This window comes from Protopterus annectens, chromosome 6.part0 (genome assembly GCF_019279795.1).
Source record: "Protopterus annectens isolate FY-2018-M chromosome 6.part0, PAN1.0, whole genome shotgun sequence".
In the NCBI taxonomy this organism is placed as follows: Eukaryota; Metazoa; Chordata; order Ceratodontiformes; family Protopteridae; genus Protopterus; species Protopterus annectens.
Window position 1 is genome coordinate 341,159,416 of NC_056737.1, and position 26,908 is coordinate 341,186,323.

Consider the following 26,908-nt stretch of genomic DNA (forward strand, 5'->3'; position numbering starts at 1 on the left):
CGATGCTGTTTGAAGTTTTTCCTGAACTCAAAAAGGATGGTAACATCTCTTATGTTTGGTGATATGGTCTCCCAAAATTTGAGGCCTAAAGTGGAGAAGCTGTGATTGCTGCATTTCCCTGGTGTGGAAAGAGGGGACATGATTAGGTTGATTGCAATCTTGAGATTGTAGGTCCTTTTCCTAATTGTGAACCTTCCTGTAAGGTATGAGATTGAAATTGGGTTCAGAAGAATGGTACCCAAGAGAGGTCCTGCTGTTTGTTGTACTGTTAGCCAGTTTTTTTCCCAGAGCACATGGGATGAAGTGACATATTTTGGTCATCTTTGCTTGTAGTGCAGTAAGCTTTCTTTGAGGTTATTATTAAGAGAACATATTTGAGTTATGCAATTGATAGACCTTTTCCTGTTGTGCCTTCCTTATGGAGACAGAAAATGAGTTCTTCCATGCCCACAAAAGAGATTGGTAGGTTTTTGATTTTGTTTTGTGTGTGTGAATTGGGAAGTCTGAGTTCTGATTTAGACAAAATCTTAAGATATTTAAATGATGTGGTGGCTTCAAGGGGTTGGTTACGGTTAAACATGACATAGCTGGATGGAGATGCTGTAGAGTTTGAGGAGTTCCAAACATTTTGACTTGTTTTATTTTTGTTTTAGTAGCATTCTCCCACTCTCCTTGAAGCAAGCTAGTCAGAATGCAATAGGAGGTCTTGTTGCAGTTGCATCTGTATGCATTTTGGGAGGAACAAGATCTATGGATGACTATGTTATCTGAATAAAGAAGAATAAAAATGGGAAAGTAGGTAATGTCTGTTGGCAGTTTGCTGATATCTATTAATTATTTATTTTAGTGTGGAGCTCCCAGGGCCTCCTCTGAAAAGGGGCTTTTGCTCAGTCAGGCAGTCCCGGTCAGCAAATGTCACATAAATAAATAAGCAGGGGAAACAGTTTTTCGCCTTATGGCACTCCTTTCCATATGTGTACTTTTTCTCTAAGGGTAAAGGACAAATTTTTTAACATAAAGGAAAGTTGAACTATTGGGAGGCTGCATTACTGACACCATATGCAAGTGGGAGGGGAGAGTAGTGTGAAGGAGAGAACATTCAGCTTTGTTGGCTTTGGTTAGGTCTACAGATATGGCACCTATGAGACCTTTGTCAGCCCTCATAAAGGTGTCATCGTGTTTGCCCAGAATTCATGCTGGTTTGGGTATAAAGTGATTGTTTGGAAATATAGTTGGAGACTTGGTCATATGGTAATTTTTTAAGGACTTTCCCAGGAGATGGGATTATTGCTATCGGCCTAAATCTTAGCAAGTTTGAGGGTCACGAGTTTTTGGTATAAGTTTAATGCTGGCATCTTTCCATATCTTTGGCATGATGTTGCAGAAAAAGCAGAGATTACTGATATGTTTAAGAGGGTATTCTTTTTTGAACCATGGCTCCATATCATCACACCCTACTGGGTTGTTTGAAACTCTATGGATTTCTTCCCATGGCTTTTGAGGTAACCACTAGAAGTAGAACAGATGGGAGAATTTAGGTGAACCTTGGGCTGGTGTGTTGGAGGCATTGATTGTAGGATGGGAGGTTCTGCAAATTCATTAAATAAATTTTCAGTGAAGAGTGGTCCTTTTGAGGTGGTATGTTGCTGTTGTTTGAGTATTTTGTCTGCTGATTATTTGACGTGGTCAGAATTTTTTTAGGTTGGGCCTTTCCAGTGGCATACAGGGAAAAGGTCCTGAGTGTCATTAGTGGCTGAGGCAAATGGCAGAATGTTGAGGAGGGATGGGCGTGACATTCCTGGGTGGGAGGCTACTTGCTGGTAACAGTCACTAAGGGGAGGTGTGATTCAGAGGGGAGTTACCTGTGATGTGGTCTACAAGCAAGGGGGGCCTATAAAAGAAAAATGCCTAGATGAAAGCAAATATGGCCAAGGTCTCAGGATACCCTTAGGAGTCATGACCAGCCCCAGTAATGCCAGAGTAAGTCCAAGGGTTTAGGAGCAGTGGGGGCCAGGGCAGTAACAAGCGGGGGGATAAAATAATCAATTTTTACAGTGGTTGAAAGTTGTGGTTTGATGGTATTGGAAGTGTTTTGTACTTCCTAATGGTTTCCTTAGGTAGGATTGTTAAATAAATGAATCTTTGTTTAGGTTCTTTTATTTTGCTCTTGTTTCCATGTTTTACAGGCCTCATTTCTGAGCAGTAATAATGCTTTTAATTCTTTGGTTAGCTGTCTGTTTTGGTTAGACTTGTGGACTATGGACTGTAAAGGAAAGTTTATGTATGGAAAGGAGGACTGATTTTGGAGAATCGGCAGCTAGTTCTGGATCTTGGCTACATAGAATAGATTTCCAGTCAAATTAAGTTAGGGCAATTTGGAGTTTAAGGAAGGACTGGTTGGATTTTTGTCTGAAGGCTATTGTGTTGGGTTTTTGATGTATAAAGGAATTTTAATTATGTATATTATTGAGCAGTGGTAGCTGAGTTGAGGGGGTTAGAATTTTGAGGAGAGTGTGTTTGGTTATTTTTGTTATCACTAAGTCAAGATGCAAGTGGTCATGGAATGCACAAATTACATGGCATGTATGCAAATTATCAACAGCTTGAGGTGTGCTTTGAGTGGAGGCTAATTCTGTGAAATGGGTTTTGCCACGATACTTGGCTATCATTACACTTGGTCAAATTTGTTTTACCAAGTGTATTGCATTCCTAAATGCAGGCTCCATGCCATTAGGCAACCTTTTGAGTCTGCACTTTTTCTCAGATTTTTAGTTAAAAACAGGAAGAGATTTTATTACAGTTTTATATGTATGTATGTATTTAGACATGTTTTGTTTGTAATTGTCATACTCTTGCATTTTAATGGGCTTTATCTGTGGTTTTCAGAGGCCATCATGCACAGTTTTGTTCATATTTTGAACTGATAAAATTCCCCTAACTGACAGGATAGCTTTTTTTTTTTTTTTTTTTTTTTTTTAAACTGTATGTTGCTTCGCAGTAAGATGTTCTCCTGTTCGATTCTCAGCTAAACCGTCTTCTGTGTGGAGACGTGCGTGAATGGGCGTACCTTCGTTGAAGGTTGTGCGTTAGAGCTGGCAACTCTGTACGTAAAAATCTACTGCCAATCATTAGCGGACTGGAGTTCCGCTGTGGCGACCCCTAACCGGGAAAAGCCGAAAGATACAACAACATTATCCTATTTTATTGTCCTATTAAAAAAATCTCTAGATGTCAATTTTCAGCCATAAGCAAACGCTTCGTATTTGACAGCTCCCAAATTGCATCTATGCATACAGTTGTCCAAACTTCTTGTGTGGCATTTTCAAATATTCATTTTTGTCAATGATGCATACATTTTATACTATACTCTCTTAATAGTATACATTCCAGTTTTGGACTGTTGATTATGTGGCATTGTAATGAGCTTTGTGTAAGGTATGATGTCAATATTAAAACCACTAACTCCTTATCACAGAAAACAGGCAATCTAATATCTGACCCATTGTCCTCGGACAACCACATACTGGGTCTCTTTACTTGCCTGCCTAGTCACCTGGTATCTTCTGTAAATCTTTCTTGTTCTGACTGTCAAATTATTTCCATACTTCAAACGTTTAACCTTGTGCCCTTAATTGTAAAATGAACTAGGCCTGTAAAATTAAGCTTGAATTAGACATTTAGCAAATTTAAGCCAATTAAAGCAGTTGCTTTTTTAAAATATTTTTATCTTTAAATTTACTTGACAGTCCATAGTAATGTACCCTGAAAATTATAGGCTTTACATATTTATACAGTATAATCGTTGGCCATAAATAAATATGTAAAAATCTTACAACTGACCATCTCCCAGGTAGAAATCGGTTATAAAACATATATTTTTGATTACCCCCCCCCATTTAATATCTGTATTCTGATATTAATGTTAAGGTAAAAATACCCCGAACAGTTTCATCATCAGGTTTCTTTACATGTATGAAATGCACTGTATTACAGATCATAGAATAAAATTTCCATTAAAAAATATCCTGATTTTTGTAATGTGAAGGGGATTTTATAAGTAATTATACAAGTTCAAATGTGAGTTGAAGCAGCAGGTACATTTTTGTGCAACCACATCAAGAAGTTAAAGCACTCACACTGATACTGAAAACATGATTCGGCATATAGTGGACAAAAAAAAAAAAAAAAAACACACACACACTGAAATTTCCACTAGCCAGTACTGTTCCTGCTTCTTTTTTGTATCATAATTGGATTTCTGCAGTGATTTTCAAAATTAATATACTGTTTCCTTCCCTTCCAGTAATTTTTACTCCGTGATTAAAAGTTAATTGACTGAGTTTCCCAGTAATCGTCATGCTTTCAGTTTTAACCAGAATCGACTTGATAAAAAACAAATCGGAGGGTAACAATACACGTGTCTTATTAAAACACCAAACACACTTTCATCCCCCTAGTTGTGATATGTGATTGGCATATGTTAAAGGCACTTCATGCGGTATCACTCCTCATTATCTCTACGCACATAGTGCTACATCACTACGCCATAGTCTATTCAACATATGACACCATATTCTATTCAAAACGTAATGCTCTCCAGATTCTCCATTATCAGTGATCAGAAAGCTTCTTGAACTCATTTTCCTTCACAATTGTACCAAAGACAGCCTGCAGATTTAAAAAAAAAAAACTTGCAGCTAAACATCTGCCCCCCTTAAATGTAAAACCTCATGTCTGAAGTGTAAAACTACTCATCTGTAAACTACTGTTACCTGCAATTATATATATATATATATATATATATATATATATAGATATATATAGATGTATATACGTGTATGTGTATATATATATATATATATATATATATATATATATATATATATATATATATATATATATTCATATACATATATTATATTAAAACCCTTATTAACATAACAGATTGCACAGTGACATGGGTAGGCATGTAGTTATAAAAGAGAAAACAAACTGTTACAAAGATTTTTCTTTTTAAGAATTTATATTTGCTTTTTTTCCTCAGTCATTATTATTCAGTTTAACGTTATATAGATTGCTCAAGTCTCATCTTCCCTAAAATGTCACTCCTCCTTCTGAGCATTAGTCTGCATGTATATTTTCCGCAGACAGATTCCTTATATTTCTGTTTAGTTTGATCCTTCCCTTTTCTAAAGATCCCACCTCAAGTTATATTTTTTCCTTTACAATGTTAAATATTTCTGTTTATGGTTGGCTTGGATTTTGATTTCTATTTTCTAATAATTGCTTTTGTGACCACCAACATTAAACTTCATAGGGCCATGCCATGTCTAGGCAATTGTTTCTATGTCTCATCTCAAAGTAATAACCTCATTAGTTACAATAATTTGCTTCCTTTAAAATTGTGACTAAGAACCATGTAGGGAATTTTTAAAGTCTAACAACTTGTTGTATTTCTAAAAAAATATGTTTCCAAGTATTCCTCTTTTTTCCATTGCTCCTCCAAAAATTGCTGCCTGCCTGTCTCCCTGAAGTCTACTTGGAGTGTAAAAAAATAGCTATGAAAACACTTCATGCAAACATCTTTAACCTTCTAGATTCCGTTGTATACATGCCTATTTGAGAGCCATACAAATATTCTGACATTGTTCCTTTGTATATTATCTTTCCATTCTAATTTTCCAGTCTTTTCTAACCTCTTATGATTGAGATGTTATCGTGCATTATTTTTATGCCTACTAATTATCCATTTTTAACTACAGCTTCTGTTCTAGACTCAACTGTAAATGCAACCATTTAACACCCTCCTGTCCCTTTCTTTTTGCCCATTCTTTTTATCATTCTCTGGTAGGGAAGACGGTCTCCAACCCCACAGTCCAACCTTCTGCTTGGCCTCATCCCATTCTTTGACTTTTCCCTCCCAAGTTATTTGCTTCCAGTATCTTTGGATGTACTTAGTGTTTCACTGTTGCAGTTATTACATCTGGGTTATCTGCTTGCAGGTAGCCCTCAGTCGGCCTGATTATCAAAGTCTTGGGTCCTGCATCAGTTGCTGTCTCGTCTTCCATGACGTCAGGTAGTCCGGGAGTATAAAGAATGCAGCCGACGCCATTACATCAGTCTTTCTTGCCTTGCGGTGCCTGAAGAAGAAGCAGTTCGCAAGTGCAGATCGGCCGACTCCTGAAATTTTCATTTTCGAGTTTCAGATCCGAAGTCTTCAACTAAGCTAAGTACCCCATTGGGATCCTTTTTCTTGCTCTAAACCGATGTTAGTAAAAGTTAACAACTGTATATCTTGTGGAAAGCAAATGCCTCATAAGATTTTAATTCGTACTGCATTCCTTGCCTAGGCCTAGACCACGACGTACCTCGCTGTCGGTTTTGTGCCTTATTCAAACCTCATACTATTCATCATCAGTTCATTTTCGCACCTAAATACTTTAGTACTCAGTTCAATTATCCAGAAATGGCTTCAGTAAGCCAACCGACTACCGACATTCCTAAAAAATGCAAAGATAAAGACAGAGACAAACTGCATAGGTCCAAAGCTGCCGACGACGCTTCTCCTAAGCTAATCACCAGTTTGCCGGTAGTCAGTGAGATGCTTTTGCAGCACCTGATACTCGCTACTTCAGATTCGCAGGCCTCTACTGAGACCCATTCGGAGTCTAGTATGCTGTGAGATATTTCAACTGTGGAACCTGCGGATGTCTCTACCTTGGATGGGTTCGGAGCCGCTGTGCAGGCACTGGCTTCAGAGGGTGTATTCAGGCCTACTGAATTGCATATTAAACCAACGCCATCTTCCTCTTCAAGGCCTAAAACTCGATCCATGCCCAGAAAACCAACGCCCAGACTGCATGGTCAGGCCCCTATGCCTAAAATACAAGTTATAAGAATGGCTGAAGACCTTATTACTTAATCAGGGGAAGCCACCCTTCTCCCTCTTAAGAGACATAGGACTGATTTTCCTTCTAATTCTTCTGATTAGGATTCTGAAATTTCTGTTTTCTCTAATGACCAGGATTTGCCCTTATCTACCTATGAGGATTCTGATGCAGAGGACTCCATTCCCTCTGCTTCCCCTCCAGAGGATTTCTCTTTTGGTGAAACCTTGCATACTCTTAGGGAACATTTCCGCTGGGAAAGCCAGGATTACTCTGACTGTAAAAAAAAAGGTTTAGGGAATTCTTACTCCTGCCTCAACACAGGCCTTTAGCTATCCCTCCTGTACTGGACATTGTAGATGATGCCTTCTCGGAATCTAGCCTGGCTCCTGACACTTTACCTCCTGCTCCCAGAAAACCTGATAGGTATTATAGGGTACCTGACTCTCACAAGATGTTCTTCGTGTTTCACTGTTGCAGTCATAACTGTAGGGTGATCCTGCCGGCAGGCAGCCCGAGGTCGGCCAGAATTCCAAAGTCTGGGTCCGGCGTCGGCTGTACCAGCAAGTACCCTGACATCAGAATGCAGAGGTATAAAGCTGACAGCCGACGCCATCTTCTCCAGTCTTTCTTGCCGTGCAGTGGAAAGCAGCTCGCAAGTTGTTGGTTGGCGGATTCCCGGACAACGTGTTTTGCTTGTCGTCGTTCCGAAGACGACTTCTTCTCTTCCCAAGCTAAATACCCCGTTGGGGAAACTTTTTTCTTGCTCCTCCGATGTCAGAAAAAGTTAACAATTGTATATAGTGTGGAAAACAAATACCTCATAAAGATTTCCACTCTTACTGTCTTCCTTGCTTAGGCCCTGACCACGACGTTTCTTGCTGTCGGTTTTGTGCCAGGTTTAATTCTCGTACTATTAAGCGTAGGTACGATTGGGCCTTGAATTATTTCGGTAGACGGTTCAATTACAGGATGTCGTCTGATACTTTACCGACAACCGGAATTCACAAAAAGCGCAAGGACAAGGATAGGCCTCCAGGGTCCAAACAGGATTCTATGCAGCTGGAGCCAGCTTCGGGTTCGGCGGTCGTCAGTGAGGCGCTTTTGCAGCCCCTGTCGTCCACTTTGGAACCGATGGCCGACACGGACTCCCATGGGGAGCCAACTAGGCCCAGTATTTTATCAGCTGCAGGACCTTCGGACATCGCTCCTTCAGATGGGTCCGGAACTGCTGTGCAGGTACCGGCTTCTGAAGGGGTTTTCAGGCCTTCTCATATCACTATTACTACAAAGACAAAGGCAAAGTCAAAGACTCCTGTTAAGCCAAGGATTTCTTCTCAAGCTTCTTCGGATTCAGCTCCCAAGACCCAAAAGCAATTATTAAGGATGGCTGAAGATTTGCTTACTATGATTAGGGGTACTCATCCCCCTCCTGAAAAAAGGCCTAGACAGGATATTCCTTATGATTCCTCTGATCAGGCTTCTGTGTCTTCAGTCTCTTCCTCTGAACAGGATTACTCTTTTCCTCCTTATGAGGATTCTGATGCAGAGGACTCTATTCCCTCTGCTTCTCCCCCTGAAGATTTTTCTTTTGGGGAAACCTTGCATGAGATGAGAGAGCATTTTCATTGGGAAGGTCAGGATTATTCCGCTTCCAAGAAGAGACTTAGGGAATTTCTCCTTCTCCCACAACACAGGCCTTTGGCTATTCCTCCTGTTCTTGATATTGTGGATGATGCTTTCTCTGAACAGAACCTGAATCCTGACTCTTATCCGCCTGCCCCTTCTAAGCCGGATAGATTTTATAGAGTCCCTGATTCCCATCAATTTTTGTTCAAGAACCCTTCTGCTGATCCTGAAACTATTTCTCAGGGTTCCAAGGCTGCTAAGGCCGCTTCAGCTAAAAATCCTATTCCCTCTGAAAAGGATTCTCGTGCCTTGGACAGATGGGGCAAAAAGGTGTATACTTCTGCTACTCTTTCTATTAGAGCTTTAAATTGCCAGTTTCATATGTTCAAGTATCAGCAATTTCTTTTGTCTGTTTTAAAACAAAAACTTTCTACCTTTCCTGCATGTGCAGAGGATAAGGAATTACAGGATGTATTGCATGCAACTGAACAAGTTAGCAAACATAGTTTACATTGTGGTTTTGATGCCTTGGAGGCTTCTTGTAGGGCCGCAGCCTCTGGTACTGTTATCAGGAGACATGCTTGGCTTAGAGAGCAGAATTTGCCTGAGCAAGTTAAGGCTAAATTGTTAGATGCCCCTGTTCAGCATGATGTTCTGTTTGGATCTAAAGCTGAGGAGGTTATTAAAAAGATGGAGGATAAGGCGAAGTCTATGCAGACTGTTAAAGATTTCTTACAAGTTCAGCCTCCTAGATTTACTAGAAATTGGCCCTCCAAAAATTGGTCTGACAGGCCTCAAAGGGGAAGATCTAGATGCTCCAGAGGTCGGGCTCAGGCTCAGGCCTCTTACAGGTCCGGACAATGGACTGCTTCATCCCCTAAAAGGGGAGAAGACAGATCTCAATCACAAAGGAAGCAGACCCAGTGACTCTCTCTGTTGGGCTACAGGTCCTCTTTGCCTGGAGGCCCCTCTCGGAGGAAAACTTTCTCTTTTCTACCAAAATTGGACTCGTATCACCCAAGACAAATGGGTTTTAGATGTGATTTTAAGAGGTTACAAATTCCACTTTCACACTCTGCCAAGGTCTATTGGTTGGCCGGACCTGCCAAAACACCAATGGTCAGAGGCCTTAAATCAAGTGGACGCTCTATTGGCCATGAGAGCCATAGAACCTGTTCCACTTTCAAAGATGGGAAAAGGTTTTTACTCAAGTCTATTTCTGGTCCCAAGAAAACAAAACTCATGGAGACCTATTCTGGACCTTTCAGTATTAAACACCTTCCTGGAAATTCCAAAATTCAAAATGCTTCTTCCAGTGCTCTCCCAGGATGCTTGGATGGTGACATTGGACTTGAAGGAAGCCTACTTACACTTTCCCATCAGGCAGGAACGCAGAAAATACCTCCGATTCAAGGCAGGTTCGAGGCACTTTCAATTCTCTGTACTGTCCTTTGGTTTATCTACCGCGCCCAGAGTCTTTACCAAGTGTCTGGCTGCAGTAGTAGCTTATTGCAGACTCCAGGGGATTCAAATGTTTTACCCCTATCTGGACGACTGCCTTATTCAGGCGGACAGCAAAGACCTTTTACTTCAACATCTGGATTTTGTTCAACGTCTTCTACTACTAGGATTTTCAGTGAACACAAAAAAGTCACATTTGATCCCTTCTCAGCAAATGATTTTTTTGGGAGCTCTTCTGAACACAAACTTGCAAAGGGCCTTCCTCACACCAGAAAAACAATTACAGCTGGCCTCAATTTTCAAAACCTTGGCAACTTTACCTCAGCTCACTGCAAGGAAATTCCTGCAGGCTTTGGGCTACATGGCTTCTTGCATCCTGTTGATTCCAAATGCAAGGCTTCATATGAGAAAACTTCAATGGTACCTAAAGAGTGTATGGTCTCAGCATTACCACAGTCTAGACACAATGATTCCACTGATTCCCTGCCTCCAAAAGGAGCTCCTTTGGTGGTCCAGGGCTTGTGCTTTGAACGAAGGGAATCCCTTCAGTCTGCCTCAACCTTCTCAGATCATAACCATGGACGCTTCTGATTATGCTTGGGGAGCTCACTTTCTAGACATTGGCCAGCAGGGCTCTTGGACAAAGAAGCAACTACTCTGGCACATCAATTTGAAGGAAATGTTGGCAGTCCAAAATGCTCTTCTAGCATTCAAGACTCTTTTGAAACCAGGACCTCTTCTGATTCGTACAGACAATACCACAGTCTCTCACTCTTACCCCCTTTGCAGACTAGCCATGAATTTATGGGACACTGCTCTAAATCTGAATCTGCATCTTCAAGCTCAGTTCATTCCAGGAAATCAGAACCTCTTAGCAGACAGCCTAAGCAGAAATCTTTTGGATCCTCACGAATGGATGTTGGACCCCAACTTATTCAGCAGAATAACTGCAGTTTGGGGTTGTCCTCAGATAGATCTGTTTGCATCCCATCTCAATCATCAGTTGCCTCTCTTTTGCACCAGGTCCTTCCATATCACAGCTTGGAAAGTGGATGCCCTGTCATTCAGCTGGAGAAATCTTTCGGGATATGCCTTCCCTCCTCTTCCTCTTCTGCCTCGGGTGTTACTGGAAATAAAACAGGACAAACCCAAGACTATCATTTTGATAGCTCCAAATTGGCCTCGGCAGTTTTGGTATCCAACTTTAAAACACCTATTCTTGGAACCTCCTTGGATTCTTCCTCTGATCCCTTCTCTTCTCTCCCAGCATCAGGGTCAGATGCAACACTCTCAAATCAAGACTCTTTGCCTAGCAGCTTGGCTCTTCAAGGGCCTTTGATTCCTTCTCTTCCCAAACAAGTTTTGGATGTTCTTTTAGAGGCTACGCGGACTAGCACTAGAAAATCTTATGCTTCTAAATGGAAAAGATTTTGTATTTGGATGCAGGATCGAGGTTTTGATCTTCTTTTGCGTAATATTTCCTCCATTTTACTTTACCTCTCAGACCTTCTGCTTAAAGGCCTTTCCTTTTCTCCATCAAAATTCATGCTTCTGCTATCTCAGCTCATTTTAATACTGATCCTCCCATTTTTTCTCACCAGCTGGTGAGACAATTTTTGAGAGGAGCTAAGAATTTAAGACCTCCCAGAACTCCTCATGTTCCTGCTTGGGATCTTAATTATGTTTTGGAGAAACTTACTCTGCCTCCTTTTGAGCCTGCTGCGGCTTCGGACATAAAGTTCTTATCCTGGAAGACAGCTATCTTATTGGCATTGACTTCTGCCAGAAGGGTCTCAGAGTTGCAAACTCTCATGGCTGTGGAACCATACATTATTTTCCACCAAGACAGAGTTTCCTTGAGGACAAATCCTACATTTATGCCCAAGGTGATTTCTAAAGTGGCTCTAAATCAGACTATTCACCTTCCTACCTTCTTTCCAAATCCCCAAAATAAAGGGGAAAGGATCTTGCATTCATTGGACGTACACAGGCAACTACGATTTTACCTGGACAAGACTAAAGATTTCAGAAAATCTGATCAATTGCTTATCTCTTATGCCTCCAGTTCTCTAGGTAAGGCTATTTCTAAACAAACTATTTCCAAATGGATTGCTCATGGAATAAGGTTTTGTTACTCTCACTATGGGAAACAGATTCCAGGTACTGTTAGAAGTCATTCTACTAGAGCAGCTGACACTTCAACAGCTTTTCTCAGAGGAGTTCCTACTAAGGACATTTTGGAAGCTGCCACTTGGAGTTCAGTGCATACTTTCTCTAAGAACTATAATCTCCCTTTGTATTCTAAGTCTAGGGCAGGCTTTGCCTCTGCTGTTTTGCAGGGTCTTCTAGCTGCCCCTTCTTCTGCATAACCTCCTCCCTCATTCACAGCTTTGGGATTCTACCCTACAGTTATGACTGCAACAGTGAAACACGAAGAACATAGTACAGTTGTGTACACCTACCATAAATGTAGATGTTCGAGTGTCTTCACTGTTGCAGTTGGTGTTTCCCTCCCACCAGTCCCCTCTTATTTTTGCTTGTTTTCTCTTCCACTTCTTTTGTGGTGTATTTGTGTTCCTTTTTAGACACCTTTTGGTTTGTTTTTTGGGGGCTTCTGACATCTGGGGCAAGAAAGGCTGGAGAAGATGGCGTTGGCTGTCAGCTTTATACCTCTGCGTTCTGACGTCAGGGTACTTGCTGGTACAGCTGACGCCGGACCCAGACTTTGGAATTCTGGCCGACCTCGGGCTGCCTGCCGGCAGGATCACCCTACAGTTATGACTGCAACAGTGAAGACACTTGAACGTCTACATTTATGGTAGGTGTACACAACTGTACTTTCCTCTTTACAAATCCTACTGTGGATCCTGAGACCATTTCACAGGGACCCAAGGGCATTAAGGCTGCTACTGCCAAAAACCCTGGCCCCTCTGATAGAGATTCCAGGATGCTGGATAGATGGAGTAAGAAGGTATATACTCCTGCAGCTTTGGCTATTAGGGCCTTAAACTGCCAGTTTCATGTTAAAGTATCAGCAGCATATCATTGGATTGCTTAAACAGAAAATGATGTTGATTCCTGACTGTGCTGAAAATAAAGAATTGCAGGATTTAATGCATTCTGCTGACCAAGCTGGAAAGCATACTTTGCAATGTGGTTTTGATTCATTGACGCATCTTGCAGGGCTGCAGTCACTGGGTCTGTACTGAGAAGGCATGCTTGGCTTAAGGAGCAATCTTTGCCAGATCTTGTTAAAGCAAAATTACTGGATGCTCCCTTAAATCAAGACCGCCTGTTTGTCAACAAAGCAGAAGTAGTACTTAAAAAGATGGAGGAAAAAGCTAAATCTATGCAAACTGTTAAATATTTCTTGCATGTACAGCCTCCCAGATTTAGTAAGGCATTGGCAGTCTAAGAACTGGTCCTTTCCTGCCTCTTCTATGCCTTCAGTCCAAACCCAGAACCAGCAGAACACCCAGGCTTCAGTCTCAATGTACTCAAAGGCCTAAGCAGTGGGGGGGGGGGCTCCCACTTCCAAAGCAGGGAGTAGTAAGACTCCCCCCTATGGTAAACTGCCTCAATGACTTAACTTTAATCCTTCCAAGCCCTGCTCAACTGACTGTTCTTTCAGGGGGAAAGATCACCCTGCATGCAAAAAATTGGGAACTCATTACCCAGGACAAATGGGTTTTAAATATGATTTCCCAAGGATACAGATTCCACTTCCACTCCTTATCAACCCCAAACGGTTGGCCAGACCTACCCCCAAATCAGTGGGCAGAGGCTAAAAAGCAAGTTCTCTCTCTTAAGCATCTGGGCTATTCAGCCTGTCCCAGAAGAAGAATGGGGACAATGTTTTTACTCAAGACTTTTCCTGGTACCCAGAAAACACAGTTCCTGGCATCCTGTCCTGGACCTGTCCATCCTAAACACATTTTTGGTAATCCCAAAATTCAAGATGCTAACTCCTTCATCAGCTGCTTCCCATGCTAGGCAAAAATGCTTGGTTGGCAACACTGGATTTAATGGAAGCAAATCCTAATAAGGGAATCTTGCAGAAGATACCTACGCTTCAGAGCAGGCTACATGCACTATCAGTTCTCTGCACTGCCCTTTGGCTTATCTACTGCGCCCAGGGTATTCTCAAAGTGCCTAGCTCCAGTCTTTGCATTTTGCAGGCAAAGAAATACTCAAATATACCCATACCTGGATGATTGTCTAATTCAGGCAGAAAGCCAGGACATACTTTTACATCATCTGGCATTTGTAAAGAAATTGCTAACTTCTCTAGGGTACACCATAAACGAAAAGAAATCGCATCTTGTACCCTGCCAACAAATTGTATTCCTGGGAGCAAGCTTGAATACGACTTCCCAGATGGCCTACCTCACGCCAGAGAAACAAGTTCATTTGACAGCCTACTTCAGACTACTAGCCACAAAGACCCAGCTATCTGCAAGGAAAATACTGCAAGCCCTGGGGTTCATGGCATCTTGCATTCTACTAATTCCATATGCAAGACTGCATATGAGGAAACTACAATGGTATCTAAAAAGCCTGTGGTGTCAACATTCTCTGGATCTAGAAGCAATGATTCCTGTCATACCTTGTCTAAAGATAGAGTTCTTTGGTGGACAGAGGACTGCCACCAAAACAAGGGACTGCCATTCACTCTACCCCCTGCCACCCAAACCCTAACAGGACGCATCAGACTATGCATGGGGGGCTCACTTGGCAGGGCAGTGCATTCAGGGCAAATGGAACCCAAGTCAAATGCACCTGCATATCAATCAAATGTTAGCTGTACAGAATGCTCTGACAGCCTTCAAGGACCACATTCTTCCAGGGCAATTACTAGTAAAGACAGACAACGCCACTGTTTTATGTGGTACATAAACAAGCAGGGGAGAACCCACTCATATCCTCTCTGCAGACTAGCCATGGCTCTGTGGAACACAGCCTTGAGCTACCAAGTGCACCTACAGGCTCAATTCCTGCCAGGAAAGCTAAATACTCTGACAGATGATTTAAGCAGAAATCTCATGGACCCACACGAGTGGAAAATGGAATCAAAGATATTCAACATGTTGAGAAACAAATGGGGGAGCCCAGAGATAGACCTGTTTGCCTCTCCTCAGAACTACCAATTGGACAAATTCTGCACAAGGACTCCGCACATACAAGCTTGGAAAGTGGATGCCCTGCCCTTCAGCTGGAAAAACATATCAGTTTATGCCTTTCCCCCTCTGCCTCTCCTCTCTAAAGTGCTACTAAAGATCATACAGGACAAACCAAGGAAATACTGATTGCACCAGACTGACCACGCCAACACTAGTACCCCCCCCCCCCTTGTGCAGCGTGTCACTGCTGGCTCCATGACACCTGCCTCAGACCCCCTGCCCTGCTATCCAGCAGGAGGGCCAGATTCTGCACCCACAGCTTCAAACCCTGAACCTTGTAGCCTGACTAATTACCTAATCTCTCCGTTACCATCCCTCAGTTAGCAAGTGATAGATGTCATTCTTGAGGCAAGGAGGCCTAGTACTATGTATAGAAAATTATGTTTTTCCTGCTGCTAGTATTATAGGGAATTTATCATTAATTTCAGTTTTTTAAATAATATGAACATACACCTTTTAAAATTAATTAGTTTAATTAGTGTAAGTCATGTGACAAAGTGCATATTTAACAAGTGGTTCAGTGTGCTTTTTTGTATTCTGAAGAAGTCAATGCTGACAGCTGACGAAAGCGTTAAATAAAGGTTTCTGTCTGTGAGCCGTATTGCTCCTTCTTATTTTATTTATTTGTATTGGAAAAGCTCAGTTTACCCCCTTTGAGCCAGCTGCAAATGCAGAGTTGAAATTCCTTTCTTGGAAAACCGCCTTCCTTCTAGCCATCACTTCAGCAAGAAGGGTGTTTGAATTACAGGTCCTCATGGCAGTAGAGCCTTTCATCATCTTTCCTGCGGACAGGGTGTCCCTCAGGACCGATCCCTCCTTTATGCCCAAGGTGGTATCCACTGTGGCCCTTAATCAGTCCATTAATTTGCCAACCTTCTTTTCTAATCCACAGAACAAAGGAGAATGAATACTGCACTCCTTGGATGTGCACAGACAACTTAAATTTTACCTGGACAGGACTACTCAGGAAATCTGAAGAGCTGCTGGTTGCATTTGCTGGAGGGGCAGAGGGGAAAGCGATTTCAAAGCAAACCATTTCTAAATGGATAGGCCATTGCATTAATTTCTGCTATAAGCACCATGAAAAACCTATTCCACAGGGGATAAGACCACATACAACCAGGGCTGCATCTACCTCTACAGCCTTTCTCAGAGGTGTTCCTACCAGGGACATCCTAGAAGCTGCTACCTGGAGTTCTGTGCATACCTTCACCAAGCAGTACCACTTACCGATTTTTTTCTAAATCCAGAGCTGGCTTTGCCACTGCAGTCTTGCAGGGCTTTATAGTTGGTCCTAATGCTATCTGATTACCTCCTTCCATTCTTAGCTTTGGGAATCTACCCCAATGTGGTAACTGCAACAGTGAAACACAAAGAACATGGTACAGTTGTGTACACTTACCATAAATGTAGATGTTCGAGTGTATTCACTGTTGCAGTCCTGGTTACCCTCCCTCCAGCCTCCTGACTTCTATTGACTATACCTATTCTTGCCTGCTATGCTTTAAGTTTTTCGGTACATTTGCTTTTTTGTTGGAGGTGCAACCTTGTATATGATTGCTTCCCATTATGGGGGCACCTGACATCTGGGACAAGAAAAACTGATGTAATGGCATCGGCTGCATGCTTTATACCCCTGACTACTTGATGTCATGGAAGATGAGACCGCAACCGACGCAGGACCCAAGACTTTGATAATTAGGCTGACCTGAGAGCTACCTGCAAGCAGATAACCCAAATGTGATGACTGCAACAGTGAATACACTCTAACATCTACATTTATGGTAAGTGTACACAACTGTACTTTCCTTTGCTAATTTTCTCACATGAATTAAAGCTCCCTCTTGCTTATTTTCTATGCCTCTACTTGAAGTAATCCCTATTGGCAAAATCTCCTTTCTCCTTTCCAGTGTTGGCTTAATTCTGAAAATACATTCTGCTACTTTGCAAATGTAATATTTTGTGCAGTTGCTATTATTCTCCTTAAGGGTCTGCATCCAAACTCCTACTCCCTCATATTTTCTGAACCTCCCCCATTTCAGAATCATTTCTTTCTGATTTGATTTGTAGTCTTCTGTTTGTGTTTATATTTATGAGCCTTATAAAGTATTCCTTCAAATCTGGTAATCCTAAACCTCCTTGTTCTGCGAGGAGAAACAACTTGCGTCTTTAACTCTTAGCCTGTTTTCTCCCACATAAATTTCTTCAGGTATTTCTTAATTACGGTCCTAACATTATATTAAGGTCAATTTTACTATTACAATTATGATCCTTCTAATATTATCTTTGGTCACCAGAGTAAATATTAGTACAATTTTTTTCAAAAAAGACACCCACACAAAACTGTTTTTGTACAGAAGCAAGTGATTGTTGTGAGTCTGCTATAGGTGCTTGTATGCTTTTAGCTTGTGATACACCTGTTTGCTGCCACTAGCTTAAATTTCTCACCCTACACAGTCCTCCCCACATAGCCTTACCATAACCAAAACTTAAAACTCCCATCCAGTTCTAAGCCTAGTAATCCCCTAAATGTAAAAGCCCCAGTTGCTCCCTAAACCTAAAGCCCCTCCCCTTCACTAGGTAAATTGGTGCACTCCCACTGCATTAACCTTTCCCAGACTTGAAGACTGAGTTACTGAGTTCTTGCGAAGTATGGCAGCTTTACTCCCTCTCCACAACTTATGTACTTGTCTCTACTCCAGTATTCATGTTCATGCATGGACAGTTAGCCATATGAGCTACTAGTAGTGCGAGCCCATGGTTGTGAGGAAGTGGAATTCAAACAGCTGTGGTACAACTGGCTATATAGGTCCAGACTGGTGTAAAGTTTAAATGTCTAGAAACATAGTATTGTATAAAACAAAGGAAAAATGTTATTGCTTAAACTGCACACGTGATTTGTATGCACAGTCTGTGCTATGTGTTGTCATGCCTGTCATTCTAATATTTGACCCTGTGGAGTGGTCACAGACATTTCCTCTGTGTCCTGAAAATGGCTGTTTTAAATTGCTGGGTATCCTGAATTGATAGAGGAATCTTCTTTCTCCCTCAAGTTTTATGAACACCCCTTTTAATGTTCCTAACGTTGATACAGTCTTTAATGTTGAACCATTCAAAAATATATATGCTCTTGTGTATTAGTTTCCAAAAATATATAAGCTAAGTTTCCTCATTTCTACCTGTAGAATTTCCATAACATTGTTGTTCACAGTCATAGTATTTTTTTTTGTCACTTATTTAATTTCTTGCACCCAGAATATCGTACTGCAGGCAAAATATTTAAAATGTGGCCATTTTTTGATCATTGCTAACATATCAATGCTAATGTACTGTTATTAATTCTTGATTATTTTTGTTACTTTTGTTATGTTTTACGTGCGATTATACCTGGGCTGTTGCTGAAATGGGTCCTCAGTGGATCAGTGCATTACTTCAGAGAACAAAGTAAATATATTAACTTGACATCCATTTTGTCAAGCAGTCTTGTTAATAATTTACTATTATAGTTTCCACCCCAGAAAGTAACATATTGTTATATGTAATTTTGAGCCCAGAGTTTTTCTGCATACCAAAATGCCTACGTTGATGACAAGGTAGAAAAGATGACTCTGTCATGCAAAGTTGTAAGTGATGGTTAATTAACTCCACCTACAATGCCATAGTCACATGTCATCATTCATTGTTTACATACACATCAAGACTCATTCTGAAAGTCTACCACGATGTGTTTACTTCTTCAGAACCATTTCTGATTCAGAGATGGTCCTGATGTGGTGATTTAACACTAAGAAGTGCAGCAGCATTGTAGGCTGTCTCACTGTGGCTCTGATAAATGCTTATGAGGTATTCTTGGGAAGGGCATATGCTACCTAGCCAAGTGCTCTCTCCCAGAAATGCCTGCGTAAGGAACATTGTCCACTTGTGTTAATGAGTACAGCCAAAAAACTTGTGTTCCCCCACTGCAGTAGACAGGAAAGTGTCTGGGAATTTAGCAGACAAGTAGTGTTGGGGGAGATGTCCGTGTGTGTATATGTGAGGCTGTCTGCCTGGAAGGTTGCAGTAGTCTGGTTAGTTAGGGGTTGGAGGTGCGTACGTTTTGTCTGTGAGTCTGTTTGCGTGTGTCTGTGAGTCTGTTTGCGTGTGTCTGTGAGTCTGTTTGCGTGTGTCTGTTTGCGTGTGTCTGTTTGCGTGTGTCTGTTTGCGTGTGTCTGTTTGCGTGTGTCTGTTTGCGTGTGTCTGTTTGCGTGAGTGTCTGTGTGTGAGTGTCTGTGTGTGAGTGTCTGTGTGTGAGTGTCTGTGTGTGAGTCTGTGTGTGAGTCTGTGTGTGTGTGAGTCTGTGTGTGTGTGAGTCTGTGTGTGTGTGAGTCTGTGTGTGTGTGTGTCTGTGTGTGAGTGTGTCTGTGTGTGAGTGTGTCTGTGTGTGAGTGTGTCTGTGTGTGAGTGTGTCTGTGTCTGTGTGGGTGTGTGTGTGTGTGTCAGTGTGTGTGGGTGTGTGTGTCTGTGTGTGGGGGTCTGTGAGTCTGTGTGTGTGTGTGGGTCTGTGTGTGTGCACAGTTGGGTGGGGGTAGGCTGTCACACCTCCACACTCCTCTAGTCCAGTGATGGCACACCTCCACACTCCTCTAGACCAGTGATGGAGAACCTTTTGAGTTTGGTGTGTCAGAAGCTCCTGGCACAAAATAATTCAGTGCACTTCACATGAGCAACGAATGCAAAAGCAGTGACTTTGGTGTTGGTGATCGCTGACGTGTCACCCAAAACATTATGGTGTGTGTCATAGGTTTGCCATCACTACTCTAGACTAACAAGCAAATATTTTGCAATATTGGGAGATGGGGAATACTAAGCACAAGGGTAACTACATCTTGCTTAAAGGCATTAAAAAAAAAAAAAAAAAAGATGCAGATCAGAGGAATCATTAGATACTAGGGATACTGTATATAACATGCCTATTATTTCTCTGTGCCATCACTAGACAGCAGGGATACTTGAAAATATTTCCTATGTTTTTAAAAGTATTTGAAACAAACAAGCAAACAAAAATGTTTGTAAAAGAAGGAGGAAGGAAAGAATTCGAACCCTGAATCCTTGACGCAGAAAGCAGCAGTATTACTCCACTATGCTAAGTAATCAGAGTAACCAAAACCCTAATGTCTAGCATCATTTAGTGATTGCAGCAGGTTGTAAGTTACAAGGAAGAAGTACCTAAAAGTGGCAACAGCAGGTGTGTCCTGTAAAACTGGGGACAGCTAAGGGGGATGAGGAGCTTGTTTGTGTGAGGGAGGCTTCCATACAAACAGAGAGGAACAATAGACAACACCAGTGAGAATATTTAAACTCTTACTAGGACTAGCTTAAAAAGTTACTAGAGCAACAGGTCTCACTAACATCATGATGCACTGCAAGCACACTAACCTGAATGAAATTCTAATGTCTGGCATTGTTGATTGACTGAGTAAGGATTTGTGATTTATGAGGGCAGGGACAAAAACATAAAGAGAGACTTTGGGGACGTTCTGTCAACACAAATTCAGGTAAGAGGTATATGTGTGTCTGTACATGTCTAAAGGTGTACATGTGTGTGAGGAAGAGTGAATGGGGGAGTGTCTGGGTCAATAAATTGCATTGCTCCTCAGTGTTAACTACCACAGAAAAGTTGTGATTGGCACTAGCAGTAGTAAAGGGTGATTTTGGAGGTACACAAATTAGCCAGTAATACATTGGGTAACTTATTCTTGAATTACAAATTCCTGCATTATGTAAACAGCATTTCGCTTTAGCTCTTACTGCCAGTACTAGGGTTCATTCTGAATCCCCTGGTTAGTATTTCTGACAACAACTGAATATAAAGGTGTTGTCTTTGTCTTCATATTTGTTTTTTATTTTGTTTTTATGTGATGATTTCACAATCTTCTTGATTAAATTGGTTCTTTGTTCATTGTTATAATGTTAATTCTTTGAATCCTGAATCTACACATATTTATTTATGTACTTATGCAATGTATTTTGTGTGTGCTTTGTAATGGAATATTTATAGTTTCTTTCCAAACCAAATTCCTATCATTCTGTAGAGGTCTCTTGTGGCTGAGGCAGATTTGTCTGAAGAAAATGATGCTGCGAAGGCAAGCTGTAAGAACAGCCATTGTTTCATATTCTCTTTCAGACTCTAGAATGAAGTATGTGGCACAGTTTTAGACCTGACCATTCTCAGTGTTTGTGAAAGAAAGAATTATAGATGGTCCATCGCAGTCCCTTCTGCCTTTGGTTATGTTAGATGTCAGGAATGTGCAATGGGCATATTTTAATTGCTGGCAAATATTTTTTTATTTTCAAATTGAAGGTTAGAAGCTCACTTTTGAGGTGCTTCCTTTTGGACTAATGACAGCTGTCAGTGTGTTTTGTATTTATCCTCTGTAGCTCCAACACTGTGGCTGATGTGCTTGCACAGACCCCCTTGTCAGATGGTGGAATGTAGGTGGTGAATTCTTTCCTAGATTTCTTAGATTTCATAGTCAGCTTAGAAGAAGCCTGACTTTTCTCCTCCTCGTCAGTGAATGCTATTTCTGGGGACCGAATCCTGCACATGTTGGATTTTTTTTTTTTTTGGTGGAACTGGCACACATCTGGCATTCTCAATCAGAATGTTTTGACAAATTCTAGGACTTGTGTCAATGCGTATTCTGACTGTCCAGGTTGATATCTAGCTGATGAGGAAAAGCTAGTATTAACTTTTAACCTATGGGGCTAGGCAGTGCATTCCATTGATGGGCATGTTCTCACCACTGGTTACTCCTTTGGTTAAGAAGGTGCTGTGATTTATAAAGTTCAGATTAATTTGGTAGGCACTTCGAGCTTCCTCATTTGTCACAAGTCTTAACTACAGATGCACAAGATGCGGATAGTAGTCCATTTAGGAGCTTTCCTCACTGCAGGCTTGTCGTCTTAAGCATAGTTGGGTCTCCACTTTATTATGAAGAAACTGTTGGTGGCAATTGTTGCTGCAAAGGTATTCATGAAAGTTCCATTTAAGGTACTTTTACATTTTATTTTAGACAGTGCCACAGCAATGTGGTAAATAAAGGTGGAGGCATTCTGTATTGCCAGTTGTGCAGGATATCTTCATTCATCTAGTAATGGTATGTCTGTTTGGAGAGCAGAATGACATAAAGCATATTCTAGGCTACTCTGTGGATGAACCAAATTTCATATTAATATATACTTTTAGGGTCCATCAGTGACATAACTTCACGTTAACAGTTTTGAACAAAACCTGGAAATGCTCAGGCAAGGCTCTAGTCAGGGGTAATGCTGTATATCTTTCCTCCCATTCCATTCATAGCAAATGCAGTGATAAAGGGGATGAGGGAAGCAAACGGTTTGGCTACAGTGTGGCCAAGGCAACCATGATCCTTTACAATAGAGTATGAGTACCAGTTCATAGGTAGGTACTAGGCTTTCGGTCCAAGGGCCTAAGTAAGCCTAGCCAACAAGGTTCCATAGCTTACACCACCCAAGAAAGTTATTTTCCTGTGCCACTGTCCAGCAGAGACACAGAAGTGATCCCCGGGGTGTATTTCCTATTTCCCATCCACTCATCAAGAGTTTTCTTGAAGAGTGCTAATGAAGAACTTTGCTTGACATAGATGGGTAGCTTGTACCAGAGTATAGGAAGTCTCTCTGGGACAGGAATCTATCCCTCCAGCATGTCCTGTTTATTGTGGTGACAAGGTTTAGGTCCCTAGAGCGTGCATCTTGGAGGGATTGGGATTTCTTTAGATGTAGCATGTCCAACAGCTCTGGGTTAGACATAGCTTTATGTGTTAGGCAGAGATCACCTCGGAGTAGGCAATATGCTACGGAGTAAATCTGGAGTTTTTTGAGGCGGTCAGTGTAGGGCATTTGTTTGAGGCCAGTAATCCTCTTTGTGAGGTACTTCTGTGGCCTTTCCAACTGCTGCAGATGTCTTGTGAGGTACATTCCAAAAGGGGCGTTGTACTCTATAATTGGTCTGAGTGACAAGTAGAGGGGAACAATGACTGGATGAGAACCCTTTTATGATGCGGTGTGCCACATAGAAGGACTTCCTGACTACTGTGGCGATGTGACTATCAAAGAGACTACTGTCCACCTGGGTCCCAAGGTCTCTTATCATGCATTCAGTGCCAAGTAGATTGCTGCCTATGTGGTAGTTCATGGTTACAGAGTTTTTACCAAAGGGGATGACACTGCACTTTTTGGCATTGAGCTTGAGGCCATGGCTCTGACACCAGGCATCTGTCTCAGTGAGGCCCTTGTGTAGGATGTGCACATCATTTGGGACTTGACTATGACTCCTAGTTTGCAGAGGCCTTCTGTGTTAGCCTGTACTTCAGAGAAGTAGATACCAAACAGGAGAGGTCCCAGGACGGAACCCTGTGGTACTCCACTTGTCACTGCTTTGAGGTCAGATTTGGAGTCTGCAACTTCTACAGTGTGGGTTTTGTCTGTGAGCCAGTTGGCAACCTATCTTGTGACATAGGGATTTATACCTAGTTTAGTGAGTTTAGCTATAATTCCAGAATAAAACCAGAAAAATAGGTGTGGACCTCTTGTGTTTTCGATCCTGATTGATGCTTGCCCGGAGGGAAGGAATAACCAATTTTAGAAAGCCTTTCACTCTTGATCCTAAACTGTGAGCAGATTTCCACGTGTAGTCGGTGGTGGAGCTAGCTCTAAAAAGAGTTTTTAGCCCTGTGGGCAGCTGGAGCTCTATATAGAGCTGTTACAGATCTCTATGAGCTCTGAGAAGAGCTGTTTTGTGTTTTGAATGCCCTTTCGGGCAGATGTGGTAGTTCTAAAAAGAACTGTTTTGTTTGGTTTACCAAAGCTGTGTCTGTGCCTCCGGCTGGTCTTACTGAAGCTGATACAGATTTCTGTGAGCTCTGAGAAGGGACGATTTGTGTTTTGAATACCCATTCGGGTGTTGGTGGTAGCTCTAATAAGAACTTTTTTTGTTTTATTCTTCAATTTGTCTCCGGTTACTCTTACCAGAGCTTTTACAGATCTCTGTGAGCTCTGAGAAGAGCTGTTTGGTGTACTGTGAGCTCTGAGAAGAGCTGTTTGGTGTAAGGTGCAGATCCACGTGAGCTCTGAAAAGAGCTGTTTTGTGTATGGACACAATGGGCTCTGGGAAGAGCTGCTGTTGTGTCCTTCGGTGTTCCGCGGTGGTGTCGATCTCCGTTGTCCTTCTTCTTGAACAGATCTTCGGTTCTTTTGCTATGTGTGAGTCCTAAAAAGGACTATTTGTGCGCTCCCCAAATGCTGGTCAGTATGACCTGAGAGCTGTTGCTGTGCTGCTTTTATGCTACTGTGGAGGGGGCGTGGTTGAGAGATGTCCAATGAGAAGTGACTAGTTGGGGGTGTGGCCCTAGTAGGCCTACAGAGTGAAGACTGACCTGGTTGAAAGCATCTCATTCCTCTTATTTAGTTCCTTTTTATTATCCAGCTACTTGTTCATATCCTTTTTATTATCCAGCTACTTGTTGCCTTTTTATTATCCAGCACATAGCAAAAGAACCGAAGATCTGTTCAAGAAGAAGGACAGTGGAGATCGACACCACCGCGGAACACCAAAGGACACAACAGCAGCTCTTCCCAGAGCCCATTGTGTCCATACACAAAACAGCTCTTTTCAGAGCTGACATGGATCTGCACCTTACACCATACAGCTCTTTTCAGAGCTCACAGTACACCAAACAGCTCTTCTCAGAGCTCACAGAGATCTGTAAAAGCTCTGGTAAGAGTAACCGGAGACAAACTGAAGAATAAAACAAAAAAAAGTTCTTATTAGAGCTACCACCAACACCCGAACAGGCATTCAAAACACAAATCGGCCCTCAGAGCTCACTGAAATCTGTATCGGCTTTGGTAAGACCAGCCGGAGGCACAGACACAGTTTTGGTGAACCAAACAAAACAATTCTTTTTAGAACTACCGCATCTGTCCGAAAGGGCATTCAAAACACAAAACAGCTCTTCTCAGAGCTCATAGAGATCTGTAACAGCTCTATATAGAGCTCCAGCTGCCTACAGGGCTAAAACAGCTCTTTTCAGAGCTAGCTCCACCACCGACTACACGTGGAAATCTGTTCACCGTTTAGGATCAAGAGTGAAAGGCTCTATAATTCCAGAATGGGGGATGGTGTTGAAAGCCTTGGCGAGGTCAAGAATAGGCTGTGTGAACCACCTTACCCTCATCCACAGCTTTGGTGACTGCCTCAGAGACGTTGATCAGGTTCAGGAGGCATGATCTGCCTTTCACAAACCCGAACTAGGTGGGATCCAGAGTTTGGAGGTTAACCAATGTCTTTATGAGTTCCATGATGATACGTTCCATGGCCTTGCAGACCAGGCTAATAGGTCGATAGTTCCCGGGATCAGTGGTGGCTCCCCCTTTGTGGAGTGGGATAACTGTTGCTGTGCGCCATTCAGTGGGCACAAAGCCTGATGCAAGGCTATTATTGAACATGGTGCTTAAGTGGGGAGCCAGTTCGTTCTGAAGTTCGTGTAAAACGCAGCCTGGGATGTTGTCCGGTCCCATGGATGCTGTGTTTTTGGCTTTAGAGAGTGCAGCTTTTACCTGCGTAGTTGTGATCACAGGGACTCTGCATTCTTCTTGCATAGATATGGGCCCTTTAGGGGGTGAGAGGGGGGTAAAGTTAGCACTGAACCGATCTGCCAGGATGTTGGCAATATCAGTTGGTTCTGTAATTTTCATGCCTTTGTGCTGTAACTCGGAGCAGATCTGGGTGTTGCCATTTAGATTCATGACATAGCTATAGAATGCTTTGTGGTTGTCCTTGGATTTAGTGGCGATTTTGTTTTCGTAGCTAGCTTTGGAGGACCTTATAAGGGATCTCATTTTCTTACTGAGGCTGACCAGGGTGCTCCTCCACTCATGGGATTTTACTCTCTTTTGCAACAGTTTCTTCCTTCTGTTATGCAGCGTGTTTATGGCAGGGAACCACCAGATTGACTTCCTTTTTTTGGAGGATAGTGTCTTGGTTCTGTTTGGGATAGCACGATCCATGCACTCGTGTAAGTGCTTATAGAGTGCATTTGTGTAGGATTCAGCAGTTGTAACTGTATTGACAATCTGCATGAGTGTCATGAAGTTCACCACTTCTGTCTTAAGAAGCATGAAGGTGGCTTTGGAGAAATTTTTTACTGTGGTTTCCTTAATGGGGGGTGGGGGCGGGATGTGGATATCAAGGGTGATACGCTTATGGTCAGATCGGACCAACGGGGAGTTGACTTCAGGTGTGGAACACCAGTCACTCATGTTGGTAATGACTAAGTTTAGGATATTGCTGCCCCTGGTGGGGGTATGGATAAGTTGATCTAGGGCATTGGAGTTTATGAATTCTAGAAAGCATTGAGCTAAGGAGTTGGTACACGAGTAGTTTTCCCAGTTAATAGTGGGGTAGTTGAAGTCGCCCATTATTAGGGTGTTTGGTTGAACCCTAATATTTTTCAGTACATCAAGAAAAGAGGAGTGGGATTCCTGGGGGCATGGTGGGGGATCTGTAGCAAGCTACAGTTTGGATTGCAGTTTTTCCCAGAGTTAGTTACACTTTGATAACCTTGGATGCATTATACTGAGCAACTAGCCTAGAGGTGTGGATATCCTTAATGAATATGGACACACCTCCGCCTTTGGTGTTTCGGTCCAGGTTACATGGCCGAAAAGTGTGGTATGAGTTATAGCCTGGTA

The 26,908-nt window shown here is 42.0% G+C and overlaps 1 protein-coding gene across 1 annotated transcript in view; it reads left to right on the top strand.

Moving 5' to 3' along the window:
- Positions 1–26,908, top strand: part of LOC122804310 (galactocerebrosidase-like) — a 553,356-nt gene that overhangs the window by 69,640 nt on the left and 456,808 nt on the right. The gene's annotated exons all lie outside the window — the stretch shown is intronic.